General features: G+C 46.3%; 1 gene segment (V, D, J or C); it reads left to right on the plus strand.

Annotated features, from left to right (window-relative positions):
• The first annotated feature begins 588 nt into the window (after nucleotides 1–588).
• On the plus strand, nucleotides 589–13849 carry LOC308571871 (Ig gamma-2C chain C region-like). The segment is given in 6 exons: nucleotides 589–601; nucleotides 1946–2008; nucleotides 9483–9785; nucleotides 11364–11696; nucleotides 12026–12349; nucleotides 13372–13849.

Below are 13849 nucleotides of genomic sequence, written 5' to 3' on the forward strand. Positions count from 1 at the left end.
GAAAGCTGTTTAAAAGAGCTTTCATTGCTCTTGTTTTGTAAATTTATCTCCCTTTTACCACTGGGACAAAGGCTTGGCAAGTGTTAAAAAACTCTTTTACCTGATGGGTCAAAATAATATGTGCTATTGTAATGGGCAAAGATGCCTCTGTTGCATCGTTTTCAACTCCCTTAAAAATGTTTAAGAAAATGGAGTTGTCTTTGATCACGCTGAGACATTAAGTGAGGATGAAGGCAATCTTTCTTACACCAGTCTTTCTGTGGTGTCTGAGGAAATGAAGAGCAGAAACTTTTGCAGGAATGGCAAAAGCTCACCAAAAGTCCCCAGTTCAGTTTCTGGTATCCTGAAATAGGGTTGAGAGACCCCTGTCTAAAACCCCAGAAAGCCACTGCCAGTCAGTGTGGGCGGTACTGGGCTAAATGGACTGGTGGTCTGACCTGTGAAAAGGCATTTCAGGTGTTGTTTGGCTGTTATATGTTTAATGTTTTAAAATTTAAGTATTTATTGAACTTTCCCCACAAATACACAAACAAGAATGTAGTACAAAGTCAGCATATGACACCCGCATGAGAAAAATGGGGATCAACAATGATGGCTACAGGCAAAAATAAAAATTGTTAGCTGTTTGACATGCTGCACTGTGGAGGGGGAGGGTGCAGTCAGCTTTTATGAGTTGCCAGCTGACCAAACATGGCCCACAGTTAATGCCCAACCAGTCAACTAGTCCACTGCCCATTTGAAGGCAGCATTTTGACAGGGAATCCCCACTCCAAGATTCTGCCAGACAGAGAAGTCCTCTAACAGTCGACAAGACACATGGGCCCTAGCTTCTTGGGGTGGTGGACTGAGGTGAGATCTGTAACTGCTGCCCACCTGAGAAGGGTGAGAGGCCATTAGCACTCTGAAATTGAGGTTTGGATGAAATCACTGAGTCAAACCAAAAGAAAAAAATGGGATGTCAGAGTGCCCAATCTTAGTCATTAACGTATGTACTGCAATAAAATGAAACCATGTCTTAGAAAACTTGGTTTAGATTTTTTTTAATGTATTATTTATGTCAGGAAATGTGTACACATGAGGGTTGTTGGAGGATGAAGAAGAGAAAGTGCAACTCCTGTTGCACAAATGCACTTCCATTGCACAAGCAAGTTGGCTGCACCAGATAGTGCCCACATTGGCCTCACAATTTAATTTATCCCACAGCTGCATGAAGTAGGAATCCAAAACCATTTGCGGGAATGAAATGTGATATGAAAATGGTTAATAGCAATATATGAGGTGAAGGCCTAGCTTGGCACTCAAGCCTGAATGAGCCTCTTTGACAGTGGCATTGTTACACTTGGTAGTAAGCTTCACCAACAACAATGTCATCACGAAAGTTCACTGGGATTGACAGTGCAAGCCTTTATATGTCTACTCAGAAGTAATCCCCACTGAATTCAATGGGGCTGGGAAGCCAGTGGTGATTGTGGTGAGCAAAGGGAATAGCCGTAGACCGAAGCCCCTGCAAAGTCCATATAGGATTGCAGCCTCAGTTTATTTAACTCTGTAACGCTTAATGTCTTTATATAATTTTGATTTTATACATCACCCTGGACAAAACAAGCAAACAAACAAGGGCTGTTAAGTTGAATTAACTAATTAATTAGGAGGGAAGTAGGTGAGTATAAGCACAGGTTTTGAGTTTTGGAAGGCCAGATTCACCCCCATTCTGTATTTCATCTAGCCCTATTTTGGGGTTATGAGAAGGTCAGAAAAAAGGGGGAAGTTCTGGCTGACCCCAATTATATCCCTTGAACTTAAAACTCATGATGTTTTTTCACACCTTCACGCCAACTCTCAGGACGTCACTAACGTGCAACGTTCTTTTTTAAGGCACTTCATAAGAGCATGGTTAGGGGAAAACTCCGAAGGCCTCATTGCGACAGAAAATAGTCCCAAACAGAAACAGACGGTGGGTCGTTCAGCAGAGGTCTGGTTGCTTCAATCAACTCCAGCCTTGGGATCGGTAAGTAAAAGAGGGTTTGTTCTTAATGTTATGGATCTTGAGAAGATAGGAACATAGATACCCCAAAGGAAAAGGGACTCCTTGGGATGTCCTAGACTTTCCAGGAAGCAAGTGAAGGATACTATGCCTGAGAAGGGGAGAAGCATTTTTCTCCTGTACTCAAGGGTCTCCTGTTGATTCTTGGGCTTCCTAGCTGATGCAAGTCTTCCTTGCTACCATCTTCCAACTGAGCATCTTTATGTAAGGGAGGCTGGGGGAGTAGATGGGGCTTGGAGCTGCTGCATGTGAGGCTTAGAGAAGGCTGCAAGGTAGCCTTGCTGTATCCCACCAGCTTCCCTATAGTCCAGCATTCAGATGATTCTTGGAGCTGAGAACTTCAAGGATAAAGAGCGACTGGTCAACCTTCCAGAAGCTCCACTTCAACTCCTATTATCAGAGCCAAATGGGAAAGACTGAATCTCAGTGGTAGAACATCTGCTCTGTAAGAGGAAGGTCCCAGGATCAATTCCTGGGGACCTTCTGGTCTGGGGGAGAAGCCCACCTGCAACCTTAGAGAGCCACTGCTGCCATCAGTTAGTGTAGGCAATACTGAGCTTCCTATGTTCTGATACCAGGCCAGAGCAACAGCAACAGCTGAGAGGAAGGAAAATAGGCACATGAACCTTCACCATGCATCATGTTCAGCTTGAAAGCTTCCCACCACTCAGCCAAGGGAGAGGTCTAAAGAAGTGAGAAAAGCCCCAGGGCTCCTTGCTAACTCTTCCCAAGCTTGTTACTCAGCTATGTCCCAGCAGGGCTACCTGCCAAGCTGCTTCTTGCCTCCAAGCTATGGATTATACTAGGAAATTGGAGGAGGGCAAGGGGGCTACCCAGCAGTCTGGCTAAAGCCTGATGCTGAACTGGGAACTTCTGGGCTCCCAGAGGAGTGCTGGGCTTCAAGAAAGTAGCTGGGGAACAAGAGGACAACCTAAAAGCTTGCTCAGATGTGATGGCCAGCTAGCAGTTCCTTGACTTTCTAGTTGAAGGTTGGTCTTCAAGGAAACCGATAATCTACCCCAGCCAGATGCTCAGCTGTGAAATTTTTGACCTCACAGATCAGCAGCACAATTCAAGCTGGAGAAGGCAGTACTTGAAAGCTTGCTCCAAACCTAAGGCTCTTTTGGTAGACAGCTGCTGCCAAAGCAGGAGAGATAGCTCACTTCCCACCAGCTTCCCATAAGCCTATCTGAAAGCCTGCCCCATGCCTGATCCTCAGCTAGGAGATCCTTGGCACCCAGCTGAATACTAAGCTAAAACAAGCTTGCTCAGCTGTGAGATTCCTGGCTTCCTGGACAAGCAGTGCACTCCATGAACCCTGGAGGGGAATGTGAGCTCTTCCTCACCTAATGTTCAGCGGGGACATTGTCCCATACCTAGTTCAGAACCAGGATTCAAGGAAGCTAACCCTGGAGCAAGTAGCAAAGCTGAAGCCAGCCCACAGTGTTAGGATTCTGGGTCCTGGGGAGCAGCAAGGGAGGCTGCCTCTGCTGTGAGCCTAATGCTCAGCTGAGAGATTGCTGACCTTCTAGCTGCATGCTAGGACCCAGGAAAGCTGGTGGGGAGCAGTCAGGAGGGCAGGCTGCCCAGATTCTTGCCCCAAGCCCGATGTTCTGCTGGGAGATTCTTGACCACCTAACTGAGTGCTAGCTGAGTCACAGAAGCTTATGGGGAGCAGCCAAGGGGCTGCCCAGATGCTTCCCCAAGCCTGATGCACAGTTTGGAGATGTCTGAGCGCCTAGCTTATTATTCACAAATGCTGGTGTGGGGCAGCCAGGATTGAGGCTGCCTGAAAACCCCAAACCTGATGCTGTGCTGGGAGATCCTATCAGACAGTCAGCAGACTTCAAGGAAGATGGCAGGATACAACAGGGCTGCTTGCTCTAACCTAACGCCGTCTGGGAGCTTCCTGACTACCAGAAGAACGTTAGGCATCCTCTGGCAAGGAAGGTGTCTGAAAGTCCACCCAGGCAGATACTTCACTGGGAGATTTCTGACACCTCCCTCCCGCAATGAGCAGCAGGATTCAGCCTGCCAAGGGGACCAAGAGCTACTTGTGAGCTTGCTCCAAGTCTGATGCTCCAATGTGAGGCTCTTGGCCTCCCAGATCCACAGCACATTTCAGATAAGGTGTTATGAAGCAAGGAATTAACTTAAAGCCCATGTCAAGCCCATGTTAAAGACTCATAACCTTCCTGAGCCTCAAGGGAGCAGCCAGGGTAGGGGGAACTGGATGAGTGCTAGCAGCTTAGAATGACAGGTTCCTGAGCCCTAAGATGTAGCAAGCTTTAAGGAAGCTGCTAGGTAGCTAGAAATGCTGTAAAAGTCTGGTCCAAGCCCGATGCTTAATTGGGAGATTCCAGACTATCCAGATGAGCAGCAGGCTTCATGGGGGCTGGGTGAAAAAAGAGATATTATGCGAAAAGATCTGTCCCAGACCTGAAGCTCAGGCTGGAGATCCCCCAATTCCTACTGGAGCAGCAAGAAGCTGTATTGTATCAAGGAGGCTGTCTAAACCTGCTCCAAAGAAGATGCTCAGCTGGGAACCTGCTTGCCTCCCAGTTGAGCATCTGGCTGCAGGGAAGCCATCAGACTGCAAAGTTAAGGAAGCTGGAGTGGGCAGCCACAGGGCTACCTGAATGCCTGATGCTGGAGCTATGTATGGTGCACAGCTTTGGGGGTTCATATTAGAGGCCTGAAGCAGCAAGTACAGCAAAGGAACAGGAGGGTTAGGAAGCAAGCAGCTTTGAGGAGACGAAATTCTGCTCCCTGCTCAGAAAGTGTTCTTTGGAGCAAAAAGATCTCTTAGCTTTCCTGGATTTCAAGGGCTGAAGCAGGCAGGAGCCCTGGCTTCTCTCTGCAGTGGGCTGCTATTGATGAGTGGGTTGAGCTGGTTAGGACAGGAGGCTTGGCAAAACTCCTAGCAGGGGAATGTATTGCAATTTTCAGGAAGAGTTTCAGGAGACCCACTGAAAGACAACTTTCTGGGCTCTGTACCCGGCCACAGGAGGGTAGTGTAATTGAGTGCTTCAGAGAAGGAGGAAAGTGGGATCTGGTGTACCTGAGAAATGCAGCTCTGGGGAACCTCATGCTCCTGGGAGATGGGAAAGGAGCACAACGGCTTAAAACAAGCATGGAGTCTCAGCATTAGAAGGAGAGTGGTGTCTAGTGGTTGCAAGCTGGAGTCAGCAAGAGCTAGGACTCCCAGGTTTCGTTCTTAGCTCTGGCTTAGGAAGGGAAAATAGATGTGTAACAAACACCAGGATTTTTCAAATGAAGCTTCTGGGGTTACTAAGTGGGAAGCAGATGCAGCCAAGCTTTGGGGGACTTGTTGCTAGCTTTGGAAGTGTGGTGGATTCGAGAGCAAATGGATTTCAGGAAGCTGGAGTGGACTGGATAGGTTAGAGAGTTGGTAGCCCTAGCCACCTGTTGGGTTGAAATAAACGACAGACAAATGACAAGTGTCATATGGGAGGCATCTCTCGAGCATGTCTCGGGGAGTCCCTTTTATTGAATATTACAGCATTGCCACATATGTGTTTGTTGCTGATTGGTTAACACAAATACAATGCAAGAGTTGCATATAGGCATTAATCATCAATAGATTAAAGGTTGGGAAAGGGAACACATGGTTGGACAGGTATGAAAACCTCCTTATTAAACTATAACTAGTGATTGATATTGCAAAACTTAAAAGAGCATAACTATCGCATTCCGTTCCACCAGGCCTTTGGTTAGGGCACAGCCTGACTCCCTCCTTTGGCAATCTTTACAATACTTTAGTTTATGGTTGCCATCAATTGTGATTTTAATTAATTCTTATGATGTTTTTATAATGTTGCACTATTTTAGTGTTGTTAGCCGCCCTGAGCCCGGCTTCGGCTGGGGAGGGCGGGATATAAATAAAATTTATTATTATTATTATTATGTGGTCAACCATGCATTAAGAACAGGTCAGGGTACGATGTTTCATGAACTCAATGTGAACTAAACATTCTAGGGTGGGTGAGGAAGGAATGCTTCAGCTTAGAGCGGTTTGCCAGACTCATGTGCAGAAGCAGAACTTCCCATCAGCCACCATATTCTGTCTAGGGTTCTATATGGACCAGGAGGGACAGCCTCACCTTTGCCAGCCCAGTGCAGAAATTGTCAGGAATGTGGAAATAAGCATTCTGTATAAAGCTATTGCCAATGGCTTGGTAGAAAGCAAGAAAAAACAACTATTGACTATTCTAATTCTATCCCCATTTTGGAAGGAAACTATGACATACTGGGGAAGGAGGTAGTGGTGTGAGTTGAGGTTTTATCAGATTGGGTTAGCAGAGTGCACATGCAGGTAACACAGTGGGGCAGACTGGCCGCTTTTTCCTTGCAGAGCTTCCATGCTTTTAACAATAGTCTAGCAGGCAGAAAATCAAGCAGTGAAGCTGTCCCCACCACTCCCTCTCCACTCCTGCACCTGCTGAACTTCTGCCTGTTGGGGATACATTAAAGGCTCAAGGGACTTGGCAGGGAAAAGGAACCACACCAGAATGGCTGGGATATAGGGTTGCCACCTCATTTTTCCTGCACGTGCTCCTGTGCCTGAGGTGCACATATTTAGCAGGGGAAACTATTCCTGGCATTGGAAAAGAGCAAAAGGGAAACCTTCCTTTGCTGAATGTGTGTGTGTCAGGCTGCGGTGATTAATAAAAAATGCCCCAAATATGTGACAGCAACCATAGGAAGTAATACAAAATCACTTGCGGCTTTAGGTCTCCATCAGGGCAAAATTACTCTGCGTGCAACAGTCAGAGGCTGACTCAAAGTAAATCCCTAACCTTTAGACTTGTCAGTCTGTCCACACATACCTGAGGTTAAGGGGGGAGGCCTTTTGTCTTTTTTCAGGCAGACTTGGGGCCTCAGCCTCTTCTTCTTACAAAATTCAGCAGAGCATAGCAGTGGTCCAGCTCAAAGAATCCAGAGATTCTTTAGATCTCTACTGGTCATAATAATGCTGACCACCATGGCATAAAATCTCGTGGTTTCTTCAGGCTAGATTTATTATTATAATTATTACTCATAAGCTGAATAGTTGAACATCCACTTTATCCAGTAGGAGGAAATTATCAGGTCAGTGTTTTGTCATTTGTGGGGTAGGTTGGGCCTATAAACCACCAGCTGCTGATACCCCATAGAATAGTTGATCTTACACACTTAGAACTCCAAACAAGTTGCAATTGGCTGTACAAACTGATTTGGCTTCACCTTCATATTATTACTGCCAGCTAATGATGTTCAAATATTCTCTAATCACAGTTTGCTTACCTTTCCATTTTTTCTTCTTCTGTTGACCAGCACTATTTTATTGTCCTCTTACCCAGTTTCAGTCAAATTTGTATGTGAGGGGGCACTAAAAAGGACACCTGCAACCTGCGGCTGGTGCTGAACAAAGAGGAAGTGAGAGAACTCGCACAACTAAAAGGAGGCCTGGAATTTTGAGATGTGGGCAATGCCAGCCAAAAATGCCACCAGAGAGAGTGAGAAACATGCACTAGCTCAAGATATAAGTCTATCAATGTTCAAGGAAGCTATGACACATTCACACCATACATTTAAAGCACTTTCGTCCCACTGTTTCATGGCTTTCCCTAAAAAAGCCTGGGCACTGTAGTTTGTTAAGGGTGCTGAGAGCCGTTAGGAGACCCCTCAGAGAGCTACACTTCCCAGCATTCTTTGGGCAAAGCCATGACTTTTAAGGTGATGTAAGAGCACTTTAAGTGGATGGTGTGGGTGTGACTGTGTTCCTAGGCAAGCGCATTCAGGGCTGCAGCTGCAGATCTTGAGCCAGAATTCAAATCTTGATTTCTTCACCCCACTGGTTTCTGTTAGGTGAAAGGGGCTTAAATCTAACAACTTGGTCTCAGGTGAGTGGTACATCAGCCACCAAAGAGAAGTGGTTGTTACCTTGGTTCAGAAGAAGAAGAAGAAGAAGAAGAGTTTGGATTTGATATCCCGCCTTTCACTCCCCTTCAGGAGTCTCAAAGCGGCTAACATTCTCCTTTCCCTTCCTCCCTCACAACAAACACTCTGTGAGGTGAGTGGGGCTGAGAGACTTCAAAGAAGTGTGACTGGCCCAAGGTCACCCAGCAGCTGCATGTGGAGGAGCGGAGACGCGAACCCGGTTTCCCAGATTACGTGACTACCGCTCTTAACCACTACACCACACTGGCTCTCACCCAGGCACCCAGGCAAAAAAAAAGGGGGGTAGCTCCACAGCTAATGCTTTTCCCACTGTGGCAGGAAATCTGCAAGCTGCTGAAGTTTTTCTCACCAAGCAGAAGTCCAACAGCACTATCTTGGCCTAAGGCTCCACACCTCAACCGTCCTCAGACCTACCCTGTACCATTTCTTGAATGATTTTTTTGCCTGGTTGGAATATGAATTGTGATCATGCCTTTTGCTTACTTGGATGGGGAAATGGGGGGATGTGTGCATTGGAATCCTCTGACTTTTCTACAGGTAGAATGTACCAAGGTATGAACTGCATCTGTTGCTCTGCTCACCTGTGTTGCTTTTGCTTTTGCCTTTGGCTCTGCCTGTCAATGGCACGAGGCCCAAGAAGATTGGTTGCAGCAGAATGTGGCGCTCAGGCTACCATGGCTTCCCACCTTTTCCTGCCAACTTCCCGTTTCCTTTAGGCATAAGCCAGATGCAGGGACAGCAAGGCCAAAACTACACCCTTTCTTCTGATTGCTTTTCCCAAACCACATACTCCAGCATTCCTTCCCCTTGGCCATGAATGGGTGTTGCCTTCTCATGGCTGTAAGATTCGCTCACATCTCTCCCTCTTTTTTTTAATCAATGTAGAATGCAAAATGCAAATGTCTCCTGCATGTTTAGATAACTGACAAACTTAAGGCCAAAAAGTTGAAATTAATTATTCACTGAATAACAGCGCAATTGCAGCTGAATGACATAAGTCAAGTATTAGGAAAACTCAGAGAGAAACAGTCTGTCAGTGGGTGTTAAAACAGGGCTGCATGTATTCTGCAAAGAATTCAGAATCCTAAGCTTATTTTAAAAGAACATTTATAGCTGGGAAAATCAGCTTGAAAGTGATACATCAGCACAACATATATCTCCTTGTCCCTTCCTCTAACAAATAGCAGAGATCAATCCTGCAGCATTCTTAAATCCAGCCAGGACTGGAAATGGTTGACAACGACAGAACTCTCCATGAACTTGGGCACACTCGAGAATCTTTCAGGACAATGCTCTACCTCAAAGGAGACGATCAGATCCTGTAACCCACACTCAGCTGATGGAATCATAGAAAAGTAGAATTGGAAGGGACCCCCAAGGGGCATCTATTCCAACCCCCTGTATTGCAGGAACACACAAGCATCCACATTGGCTGGACAGTGTATACTCAACATGTCTTTCTCTTTCATTGCAGCAAGTGCCACAGCCCCGACGGTCTTCCCATTGCCTCCCTGTAGCCAAGACTCCTCTACTGCCTCCCAGGTCTCCATAGGTTGTCTGGTCTTTGGCTACTTTCCTGAACCGGTCACAGTACAGTGGAATTCAGGAGCCATCTCCAGCGGCATCCGGACCTTCCCTGCACTATTGGATTCATCCAGGGGCCTCTACACTCTCACCAGCCAGCTCACCATCCCAACCAGCACCTGGGAATCAGAGAAGATTGAATGCAAAGTCGCCCATGCAGCTACCAGCTCTGAAATCACCAAGGAGATTGAGCGTGAGTCTGGCTGGGCCTTTGTTATCTGCTTTCTTTTTGACCCTCAAATGGACACTCAATATGCTGAAAGAAAGGAAAGTGAAATACTTTGGTGGAGACAGTTGGGGAATAGATGCAATATTTTTGGGTGGCGCTAAACCACAGAGCTTAGGACTTGCCAATCAGAAGGTCAGTGGTTCAAATCCCCGCAATGGGGTGAGCTCCCGTTGCTCGGTCCCAGCTCCTGCCAACCTAGCAGTTCGAAAGCACCTCAAAGTGCAAGTAGATAAATAGGTACCACTCCAGCAGGAAGGTAAACGGCGTTTCTGTGTGCTGCTCTGGTTCGCTAGAAGCGGCTTAGTCATGCTGGCCACATGACCTGGAGGCTGTACGCCGGCTCCCTCAGCCAGTAAAGCAAGATGAGTGCCACAACCCCAGAGTCGGTCACGACTGGACCTAGTGGTCAGGGGTCCCTTTACCTTTACTTTATTGTCTGGTACCAAGGCACATTAAGCAGGCAGTGCATGTCTCTGCCCAACATGGCTTACAACTGAAATGTGGGGGTTGGGGGACAGAGAGAGAAAGCTTGGAATTGCTCATTCAGTACCAGACATGAGGTAAGGAAAAGGCAGGTTCAGTAGTCAGGGACAAGTTGAAGAAACACTCAGAGTCAACTTTTTTGAATACATTTCAAGGTTTGGTTGTTGAATTTACAATGATTCGTGGCTATTTATTTTTAAATTTTGTTTATTGCTGCTTCATTCTGGGAACAAAGTTACAAATATTAGTAGTGTATACACAGTGTTTGCTGCCGTGGGCATTCATGACCCCCACCTTTAATATCTTATATGAGCTGTCAAGCTGTAGAAGGAGTGAAGTGAATTAAGAAATGGGGGTGGGGGTGGGGGTGGATATTCCTGAGGCCCAATAACTTGTAATGATGGAAGGAATGGCTAGGATTGATCACCTTGGGCTATCCTTTGTGCTGAAGCAGGCAAGGCAAAGCATGATAGCTACAGGGGTGAGGCAAGCTTTGAATAGGGATACAAAGTAGGAAAACAGTGCATTTCTGAGTGAGTGTTCAAAACATTGGGATCATGATATCAAAAGGAGGGAAGAATAGTAATAGGAGAACCAAAAGATGTCAGTGGCAGATGAACCAGTGGCCACTCACCCTCCAGTCTTCTAACTAAGCGGATTCCTCCATTTGGGTCTCAGGGCTTACGCTGAGTGGTAGACAAGTAGCGTCCGATCAAATCTGTCCTTCTCTGGATTTTGCAAAGCAGTTCTCCAGCCAAGTAGTATGTACAAAGCTGCATCAACTAGGGAGAATTGTGCCCCCACACCAATATATGATATGAATAACATAAAAATCCATCATATTGAGAGCACTGCTTAGCAAAAATGTTTATGTTATGCAAAATTGCATACAAAGGTTTGTATGTTAGGAGAAATTTGGATTAAAATGCACATGAGTAAGACCTTGTTTTTTAAAATAGTTGCAAACTGATGTGGAGAACTGGGAGAATAAGAAACTAAGAGGAAACCGAAAGTGACAATTTCACCCATCCCTACCACTCATAAATTATATCCTTCCAGGCTCTATTGCACTACCTCCAGTGGCCCCAGAAGTCCGCCTGCTCCATTCCTCCTGCAAACCCAGATCCAGTGATGCCACCATTGAGCTGATGTGTGTGATCTCTAGCTTTTACCCCAAAATGCTGACAGTGGAATGGCTGGTGGGTGGACAAGCTGGGCTCCTGGCTTCATTCACTGAGCAGCCCAGGAAAGATGCCCATGGATACACCTTCAGCACCACAAGCACAGTCAACGTCAGCCAAGAAGACTGGCAGGCTGGGAATACCTACTACTGCCAGGTGTTCCACGAAGAAACCCAAACCAAAGTGAAAAGCAAAGCGAAGATATGTGAAGGTAGGAAAGGTTGACTGAGCTGGCACTTATGTTTTCCTCTGTTTTGGTGGGCATGGACTGGAATGCAAGGGGGAGGAGGACAACTGCTTCCAGATTATTGAGAATCCTCTCATACATGTGATAATAATTTCAAAACAGCCTCCTTCCTAATTTGTGTATATATAGCTGCTTTCAATTAAGGCCCATTAATTGACCTTACTGATAGTGTTGTTGTTTTCCATTTCTACACCGCTGCAAGGAGTGTACTTGTTGAGAGGTGCATGCAAGCTGCTGAAACAGCAGAGAAGTGGGGGTTGGTTAGAGAACTAACATGAGGTTTGCGTCTCCAGATAATGCCGAATGCCCTTCCAGCGGCATTAATGTGCACATCATACCCCCAACGCCACAAGACCTGTACGTAAACAATGACCCCAAGCTCACTTGTGTGGTGGAGAATCTGGAAAATGCAGATGGGCTGAAAGTCACCTGGTCACGAGCGGATTCTGGACCCGTGAGCCCAGAACTACTGGAAGTGAAAGAAGAACGTAATGGAAGGTTCACTGCTACCAGCTCCCTCCCTGTCACAACATGGCTGCAGGGTGAGAAATTCACCTGCAACGTGGAATATCCAGGCTTGACTGCTCCCATCACTAAGACCATTGCCAAGACAACAGGTAAGGGGGGAAACAGAGTTGGTCTTCCATCCTGGGGCTGGTGTCCTTGTGTTCCAGCAGGAAAGAGAATACTTAAACACACAGCACCACTTGGCTCATCGGCAATTTACACTGCGGACACACTTTGCAATTTCACACAGTCTGATGGGGGTATTGTGCAGGTTTGCACAATCGTTCTACACTTGTCTCTGCTCACAGGTTTTTATAGTGCTTGAAAACACACAACACCACTTGGCTCATCTGCAATTCACACTGGAAACAAACTTTGCAGTGGAAAAGGAGGTCTGGAAAACCATTCCCCTTTGCTCACAGGTTTTTATGGTACTTGAAAGACCTGCAATGCATTTTTTATTATTATTAGAAGGCAACTCTTGGACCAAGGGGGGGGGAAGGGTGCGTCCCCCACAGGGGTCAGTGACTCTCACATAACAATTTTCATTCCCATAAAACTATTGCCATTTCCACTCTATTGATATTGTTTCCCCAGCATTGATTGAACCTAGATGAAAGATTGAGCCGGTTCTGTTGAAAGCAGTTCTTCATGCACTTTCCCTGATGGCCCGGTTCACACATTGTGGAGCTACCTGGGTATCTGCTGTGCAGAGGTTGCTGCATGAGCATTGCAAGATTTTAAACTATGCTTGCCTTTCGACCCCCGGCCCTGCAGGAACTTGAGCATACCAATAACTTCTCAGTAAAGGCTGGGATTCTGTGTGCTGCATGATATCCGTATATATATTGGGAAGCAGGGCTGTTGAAATCTTAAATCACTGCTATCTCATGTAGTTCAGATAATATAATTGGCCAGTTAGGGTAATTATTGGGAACATGCTGCTGCTATGAAGTGTGTGTGGACAGTCTGCAATGACCCTGTCTGGAGTACCTATGTTCAAGACAACAAAATCACAGTCTTTCCCTACAAGACCCTCATTCTCAACATTGCATTCACTAATTTGGCTTAATGTTAATAATTGTTGCTTCCTCCGTTTCTCTCACACATTTCGCCCCCTCCTCTCAAAAAGGCACGAGAACCCCTCCCGGAGTGTTCCTCTACCCCCCTCACCACGAGGAAATCAACGCTCAGCCAGCAATGCTGACCCTCACCTGCCTGGTCACAGGATTCACCCCAAAAGAAGTTTCTATCCAGTGGCTGAGGAATCACAATGCCATGCCTGAAGACCATCATGTCAACACGCCAGTCATAAAGGACAACAAGAACGACTCCTACTTTCTATACAGCCACATGAAAATCCCATTCGCTGACTGGAACAACGGAGTTTCACACACCTGCATGGTTATCCACGAAGCCCTCCCCATGAAGTTCACCCAGAGAACCGTGGAGAAAACCCAGGGTAAAAAATGATGACCATCCTTCCTATGGCATTGCAACCTCTTCAGCCTCTCCCAGATTTTTTCTCTAGCGTTGTTAGAAAACCCTATGTAAATAATTTCCATGCGTGCATGTTTGGCCTATGGCTGAATAAAAAGAGAACCAACTCA

This window comes from Podarcis bocagei (genome assembly GCF_964188305.1).
Source record: "Podarcis bocagei genome assembly, chromosome: 13".
In the NCBI taxonomy this organism is placed as follows: Eukaryota; Metazoa; Chordata; class Lepidosauria; order Squamata; family Lacertidae; genus Podarcis; species Podarcis bocagei.